Genomic DNA, 8,148 nt, shown 5'->3' with positions numbered 1-8,148 from the left:
ACTACGACTCATGTTTCAACTCAGCACCAACAAGCTAACATATTCACCAAATCTTTAGGAGGCAAGATTTTCCATGACTTTTTGTCCAAGTTAGAAGTTCATAATCCTCACTCTCCAACTTGAGAGAGAGTATTAGAGATAAGGTTTATCATAACCATTTTTAGAGACTATTATTTAGGTGAGTTAGGTTGTTATTTATTTTTCCCTTTTATCTCTTATGTGAGTTAGTTTGTTACTATTTCGTATGTCCAATAACTTATATAAATAGTCAATTGTAACTTTTTTCTATGAGAAAACATAAATAAATAAATAAATCTCTATAATTAATCTTCAATAGATACTAAGAGACCTTACAAGATGTTGGTAGTTTAATAGATTAAATAAACTATGTATACTATATAGTGAAAAACCTATCATTCACCACTGAAATTGCTTCTCCAATTTTCTTCAAATTATTTTAAACAATCATGGATATATTGCTTCAAAGTGAAGGGGCTAACGTTAGATTCATACAGCATTGCAAACAACTTATTCCAAGAGAATTTAGCTCCTCACCATTTCTACATAAACAATATGGTTACCTTATTGAGTCTTAAGATTATGACATTTATATATTGCTATCCCGTTTATCATCCAAAGCTTAAATCATGTGTAGAACCGAATTTACAACGCATGTGCTATGATTGGATTCTAGTGATCTAAATATCTATCATTTGAATCTCATTGTAATCACATTGAAGATTATTCAGGTATATAAATTCATGGTGCACAAGTGATGTTGCAGTGAATGTCCGGCAAAAATAATGTTCTACGGAGAGAATGGTTGAGGAATCAAAGTGCGACTTCATTGACAAACAAAGAGGAGCCGGAAAAACAAGTCAAGCTGAAATACATGAAAAGAACAATATATGGGACTACAACAAAATAGTCATCTGCGTTAGATCTCAAACATTTTCGTCATTTAAGGAATGTCTTCATCACCTATAGGAAAATCATTCCTTTCTTTTTACAATTAACAAGTATATCAAACTATGTCATAGTATAAAGCTAAAATATATTTTAAAATTATTTATCTATTAGGCAAAAAGTTGAAGGATAACAAATCGCATGCGAATAAGCGAGACGCGACAAACTACATTAGAAGTAACAACATGCAAGCTGACAAGACTTGAAAACATGTACTTCCTCAACAAAGAGCACTGATATTATCAAGAAGCAGAAGATACTTGATATTTTCCAGAACACTTAAAATTATACAAGATAATTGTCGGAACAAGGACCACGCAGAGACTTATCCTCCAATAAAGGTAGGGATCGAGAATGACGAAGACCTCCACAAGGGGAAACTCGGCTATGTAAACAATAAACCTCTGACCGGGTAATGAAATAGTATATCTAAACAATAAACCTTTGGTCGGACATGCAAAATAAAAGTCTTTGGCCTCCATTTAATGTCAAACCCCATGGGACTCTGAACGTCGGCCATGCAAAATAAAATTGTGACAATGCAACTAATATCTTGGTAAGTTGTTGGACATATTTCATTGGCGTTGGGCTTCTCATATTAATGGTTTCTTGACACTTGTCTGGGTTTGCTTCTATTCCCTGATGTGTCAGCAGAAAGCCCATAAATTTGCTGGCTTGTAACCCGAAGGTGCACTTGTTGGGGTTAAGCCTCATGTTGAACTTTCTTATTGATTCAAATGTTTCTTTCAAGTCTTTTACATGTTTTACTTCCTCCTAGGTCTTTACTAACATGTCTTCAATATATACTTACAAGTTTGTTTCTATATGTGATGAGAACACCATATCCATTAGCCTCTGATATGTAGCCTCAATGTTTTTAAGACCAAATGGCATTACTTCATAGTAATAGTTATTTTAATTAGTCATGAATTATTTTTTGGGAGCATCCACCAGATTAATTCGTATTTAATTGTAACCTGAATAGGCGTCCATGAAGCTGACCAGGCGGAACCCGGATGCGGCGTCGATCAATCTATCAATATGTGGTAATGGATAAGGGTCATTTGGTCAAGCCTTGTTAAGATCGGTGAAATCTACGCACATGCACCGCTTTCCCGATTTCTTCTTTACCGTGACGAGATTAGACAACCAGGTGGAATATTTTATTTCTCGGATGAACCCGACCTTCAAGAGCTTATCGACTTCTTCTGTGACAGTCTTTTTTTTTCTTCTGTTTTTTGTTTCCTCTACATTACGACCTTCGATGATGGATCATGCAAAAGCTGATGGCACACGGCATTTGGGTCGATCTCGTGCATATCCAATGGCTTCCATGCGAGGAGGTCGATATTATCTCTCAGTACCTTGATGATGTATGCTTCCTCTTCCTGAGATATGCATGAACTTAAGTTTATGGCGGGTCATCCGGGTCTCACGTACTTCCTCAGTGTTTTTTCCCTTCTTGGCAGAGAGGTTCTTTGAGTTTGGTTCTCTCCTATAAGGACTTGTTTTTCCTACATATCCTCATATCTCTTTTACATACGACAACAACTGGCCTATTTGGAGCAGAATCTCGATTTCTCTTTTTAACTGGTGACAGTCTTCAGTATGGTGACCTCTTAAACGATGATAGGCACACCATGCTTCCTTATCTTTTCCTAGCACAACATTGATCCTCTTGAAACAAATAGGTTCCGATATTAACTTGGGATGATATACTTCTCGCATAATATCAACATGTTTTCCTCCTCCTTATATATATATATATATATATATATATATATATATATATATATATATATATATATATATATATATATATATATATATATATATATTCGTTTATGGAATTTCACTCAATAATTTTTTTTATTAAACACGACCACATGCATTAGAATGACAAAAAAAGATTACATACATATGTTGGCAATGGTTGATTTGAAAAAGAAATTAGCCAAACATATTTGACTCTTTTTAATTTCCGCCAAACACACTAATAAGTTATTTGATAAAGTAATAGAAAACAATTATAAAAGACCCTTCTCTCATTCTCATTTTCATTCACATTCAATTCACCATTTCCTCTTTTACCATTTTTGCAATTACAGTGTGTGAAACCCTAATCCGATAATCTATAGTATCAAGACCCACAAGTCGTTCTCCCTCTTCCGCATCAACCATATTCAGACCCTGAACCTTAGTTGAAATCAGCAATGATGCAGACTAATTCAGTGGTTCAGGTTCACTGAAAAGATTGTCAGTTGTCTTGGCGGTGACAATTTTTGTGTGGAGTATGCCAAAATAATGGTGGATGAGGAGGGAACAAAAGGCCTACAAGAATCTTCTAAGCTTTCCCAACTTCGGCCAATTCCCCCCAAGAAGATCATCCAGGACTTCCCACTTGGTTATGAAATTGACGCTTATCACTATGACGGATGGTGGGACGGTCGCATCCCCGGATCAATAGGGGACGATATACAGGCTTTGTATTTCAAAGGCTCATGGGAACAACTAGCGTACTCCCAAGAAGAACTGATGTGGAACCATAAGTGGGTCGACGGAAGTTGGATCCCACCATTTCCCCAACAGGTGTGTTTTATTTTCATATTTTTCGGATCGATTCAAAGGTTTCATTGTTATTGCATGTTTTACGATGTTCACTGTATACTGTGAGTGATGATAATATTGTTTTTTAATTATTAATATTATAGGATTATGATAGTGAAATAAAAGAATCGGAGCGGGTAATGGCTGCTGAAACTGTGAGTGGAGACAAAGGTGATTTCAAGTTTAAACTAGGGACATCGGTTGAGGGTACATCAGGACTGGATTGATCATAAATGGGTAATGGCTTCTAAGGTATGATTACAATGTTTGCATAGCAGTATATTGTCAAAAATAATTTGTTGCCTAGTGAGGATTGACATAAATACTCTTGTCATGGAATCGTGTTAAATTGCATCCATGTTTTTAAAATAATTGTTTTTTAAGAAAATAATTCACATATTGTGACACGTTTATATGATTATTGATTGAAATTCATGTCAATGATTACTTGCTTGTTTGGTCACTTGCTTTTATGATCTAGATTTCTAAAATATGGTTTATCATTGTTTTTGTTATGATCTGCACTTTTTATTGTTGGCTTTAAATTGTTCTTCTCTTAAGAGATTCTCTTCAGAGAAAGGTGTTGTAGGTTGAGATATGTGTATTTGTTATTCACATAGATTCCTTTGACATGTTAATGAACAATGTTTTAAATTGTGATTTGGTTTGCAATTTGCAGCTAGAATAAAAAATAATTACAAGATCTTGGCGGCCACCTTTTCAGCATGTAATACTATATTTTGATCTGCGGCCACCTTTTCAGCATGCAATACTATATTTTGATTTGATAGTCCTAACCTCAAGCTTTTTGTTTTAATTTTTTCAGCGTTGAAGTTTTGAATGTTGGAGAAAATCAGTTTAATATTAGACTCAGTTCTTGTTAGCCAAACCTTTGAATTTGTAGTTCTAAACTATTACTCTTCATTAGAGTTGATGAAATAAACAATATATTTCGAGGAGCCTTTAACCTTAAACAATTTCCTTGGTTTAAACTTGAAATCACCCCATTGTCTCCACTCACAATTTCAGGAGCAATTAACCTTACTGTTTCTTTTATTTCACTATCATCCAATCTAAATAAGAAAAAACAATGGTGGGATCCAACTTCCATTGACCCACTTATTGTGTCGCCTGAGTTTTTCTTTTGAGTACACTAGCTGCTCTGACTAGTCTTTGAAAAACACGACTCACTTACCCTCTACTATATATCTGGAGATTCAACCCTCCTACCATCCTTCATTGTGATAAGCTTCAACTATATACCTGGATGATCTCCTTGGGGGGAATTGGACGGAGCTAGAAAAGTTTAGCAGTTTCTTGGAGGCCCTTTGTTCCCTCCTCATCCTCTATTATTTTGTCATACTCCACAACAAACTTGTCACCTGCGAGACAACCGACAATCTTTCCAGTGTACCATGAACCATAGTATCTGTCTACATCATTGCTGATTTCAACTAATGTTCCCGGTATGAAGATGGTTTATGCGGCGTAAGAAGAACTGGTTGTAGGTTTAGAAGTCATGGATTATTGGGTTAGGGTTTCAAGCGCTGTGAGTAGTAAGGGTAAAAGAGATAATGGTGAAGTGAATATGAATGAGAATGAGAAGAGTGTTTTTATAGTTGTTTTCTATTACTTTGGGCCAATTTGTTTTGAATTTAAAAAAATAGATTTTATTTTTAAAAAATCTAGAGATATTTTTTAGAGATTTAAAAATAAAGTTGAAACTAATTTGCGCTTGTTTTCTGTCATGAAAATATTTTTTTCTAAATGATTTTTTTTGTTTGGAAACTTAAACATAAAAAGTAATTTTTTAAATATAAATTACTAAAAAGAACATACAAATTAGTATTCATACTTATGAATAGATAATTATACATAATAATGAATTAATATTTATTACATAATTTTTAAAAATATTTATGTTACTTTACAATTAAAAAATAATAACTCCTCCATGGAAATCTTCCTCATTGTCTTGTAAACCATTGATGTTATCTAAACTTTCAAGAATATCCAAGTCACTTGAGTTTGTTCTTCTTAAAAAGTTATGAAGTGAAAAACAAACTCAAATAATAGCCATTTGAGTTTGAAGCTTGAAATTAGACATTTCTTGTAATACTTCTTTCTCATCTTGCTTTTACCACACCAAAAGTTCTTTCAATCACACTTCTCAAACTAGAATGATAATAATTTAAAAAATTATTTCTTGATATGAATCCTGAAGTAATCTAAAATGTGCAAGATGATACCTTGCATTATTGTATGGTGATAAGAAACCTTTAAGTGGAGGATATCCTGAATCTACAAGATAGTATTTGTCTGTGTATATAAATAAAATATATCTGACAAGAATATAAAAATATTAATTATACTAATATTTTGAAGTACCAAAAACTAAACTTTTGCAGGATAAGGAAATTGCAAATCGGGTTTACGAAGAGTATCCATAAGAATATTTGCATCATGAACATATCCTTCCCATCCACACAATGCAAAAGCAAAACACATATTAAAGTCACAGACATCCATCACATTAGTACTTGTATGTCATTTCCTATTAAAAAAAGTTTTTGTTTTTCTGTTGGGACATGTAATTTAATATGTGTGCCATTTATTTCCCCTATACAGTCTTTGAAGTAAGTCCAATATCGATTATCGTCTCTGATATATTGAGAAGAGTTAACAAGATAAACAGGTTTTATGACTTTTTTCAATAACTTGCATACAACTTATAAAACTTTATTGAAATGTTTATGAATGGTATCAATAGAATGTTGAAACCGCTATTGGGCATTTCTATATGAGGAAGGTTGCCCAATCATATATAAGAATATCTCAACACTTTCTTCAACTCCAATGTGTTTAGTAAGTGCCAATCCATAATTATTAGTTAACTTGCATACCAAATGCCGAAAGACTTGTTTCCTCATTCGAAGTTGTTCAAAAAACATGTTATCATTTCCTTTTATCAACTTTGTATACCATAGTTGGCCGAAGAGAATAGACGTAGTTTTATTTTCTTTGACAATGTATTTCAAAACACGGTTTGTAACCATAAAATCAGCCACCACCGTTGCAATTTGATATTGATTTCTATTAACCTGTTGGACTTTAATATCCATTTCAGAAGTATTGTCTCTCTCATATGAACTATCATCTGAACTCTCGCCTAAACTCTCATTTGAATTATTACCCACCCTGTTACACAAAAATGTAAAATTATAAAAGTTTGGATAGTTAAAAATCATGACACCTTAAAGCCTTAAAGCAAGAAAGTAAGAACACAAGAATGGCATTTAAGAATCCAAAATCACATATTCTAACAAGACAATAATGACATTTCCATTTGGTATAAAAACCACAAAGTAATTTGCCAAATATCATATTACATCAAGCTAATAAAAACATAATAGTTTCAACTATTAATGATTTTTTTCTAAGAAGCATACAATCCTATCTTCGATCACATGGATTTTTTTAGGACAAGTGTATATCTAATCAAGAGCAATATCAGTAGTGGAGGTATTCATGAAGTAAGAAAATGTTTTCCTATTTTATTTATTGGCAAGGATTCTAACAGTCTTAAAGTGTAAACGTAATCCTTTTACCAAGGATGGGATTTCATCTAACATTTTCAAATATTTGTCATAACTAATGTTGTCTTCTAGGAGTCATTGTTGACTTGGCCCAAACTCATCGAGTATACGATCAAGAGATTGTTGAAGTTTCTCTATTGCCCCGATTTTCTCTCCTTTCCCTAAAATATTTCTCTTTTTGGAATAACTTGGTGTTGGGTTGGGTTGTACTTCATTTCCAACATCAAAACTAAATGCATCTCCTTCATCCTCAGAACTTGGTGTTGGGTTGGGTTGTACTTCATTTCTCACGACCATCTTCAAAAACAGATTTTGATCTTTCACATGGTAATTGATCTTCATATGGTTTATAAAGGGCGAATCCGGTAGCTATGGCACCCTTGAAACACTTATCAAGAAAGTCAATAAACTTAGATCCTCCATGTTTCCATTTCAAAATATTCAGATCCTCCTGAAAAATAAATAAACATTCAAAACATATATCATAGAAAATTTCATGAAATTAATTAAATACTAGTATAGTATACATTGGCACAACCATACCTTACTCTTTTCAGCCCATTAATCATCGTCAGCGATGATAGTTTTCTTTTCATGATCCCATCCTACTCCAGTTTGCTTATCCACTAACTTCACAAATGATGAAAACTCTCTTTTCAATGTATTCAATCTATTTTTTAGTTGAGTGTGATCAAAAGCATATCCAGTTTTCTTTTGAAACTTTTCAGTAATCTTCTTCCATCCTTCTTTATTGAAGTGGGTAGTTGCCTATTACCCGCTTTTATTCCTTCAATGCAAATTTTCAGCAAAATTTTTGTTTTACTATCATCCCCCCATTTTGCAACAACTTTTCCATCCTTCTCTAAAATTTTTACAACTTTTTTAGATGTCATTCTAGTCATCAAATGCAATATTAATATTTATCACTAACACAGTAGAAATTTGAAACTAACCTATTAATATTTAACACTCAGATCAA

This window comes from Lathyrus oleraceus, chromosome 6 (genome assembly GCF_024323335.1).
Source record: "Lathyrus oleraceus cultivar Zhongwan6 chromosome 6, CAAS_Psat_ZW6_1.0, whole genome shotgun sequence".
NCBI classification, from domain to species: domain Eukaryota; kingdom Viridiplantae; phylum Streptophyta; class Magnoliopsida; order Fabales; family Fabaceae; genus Lathyrus; species Lathyrus oleraceus.
This window is presented reverse-complemented; position numbering follows the sequence as displayed.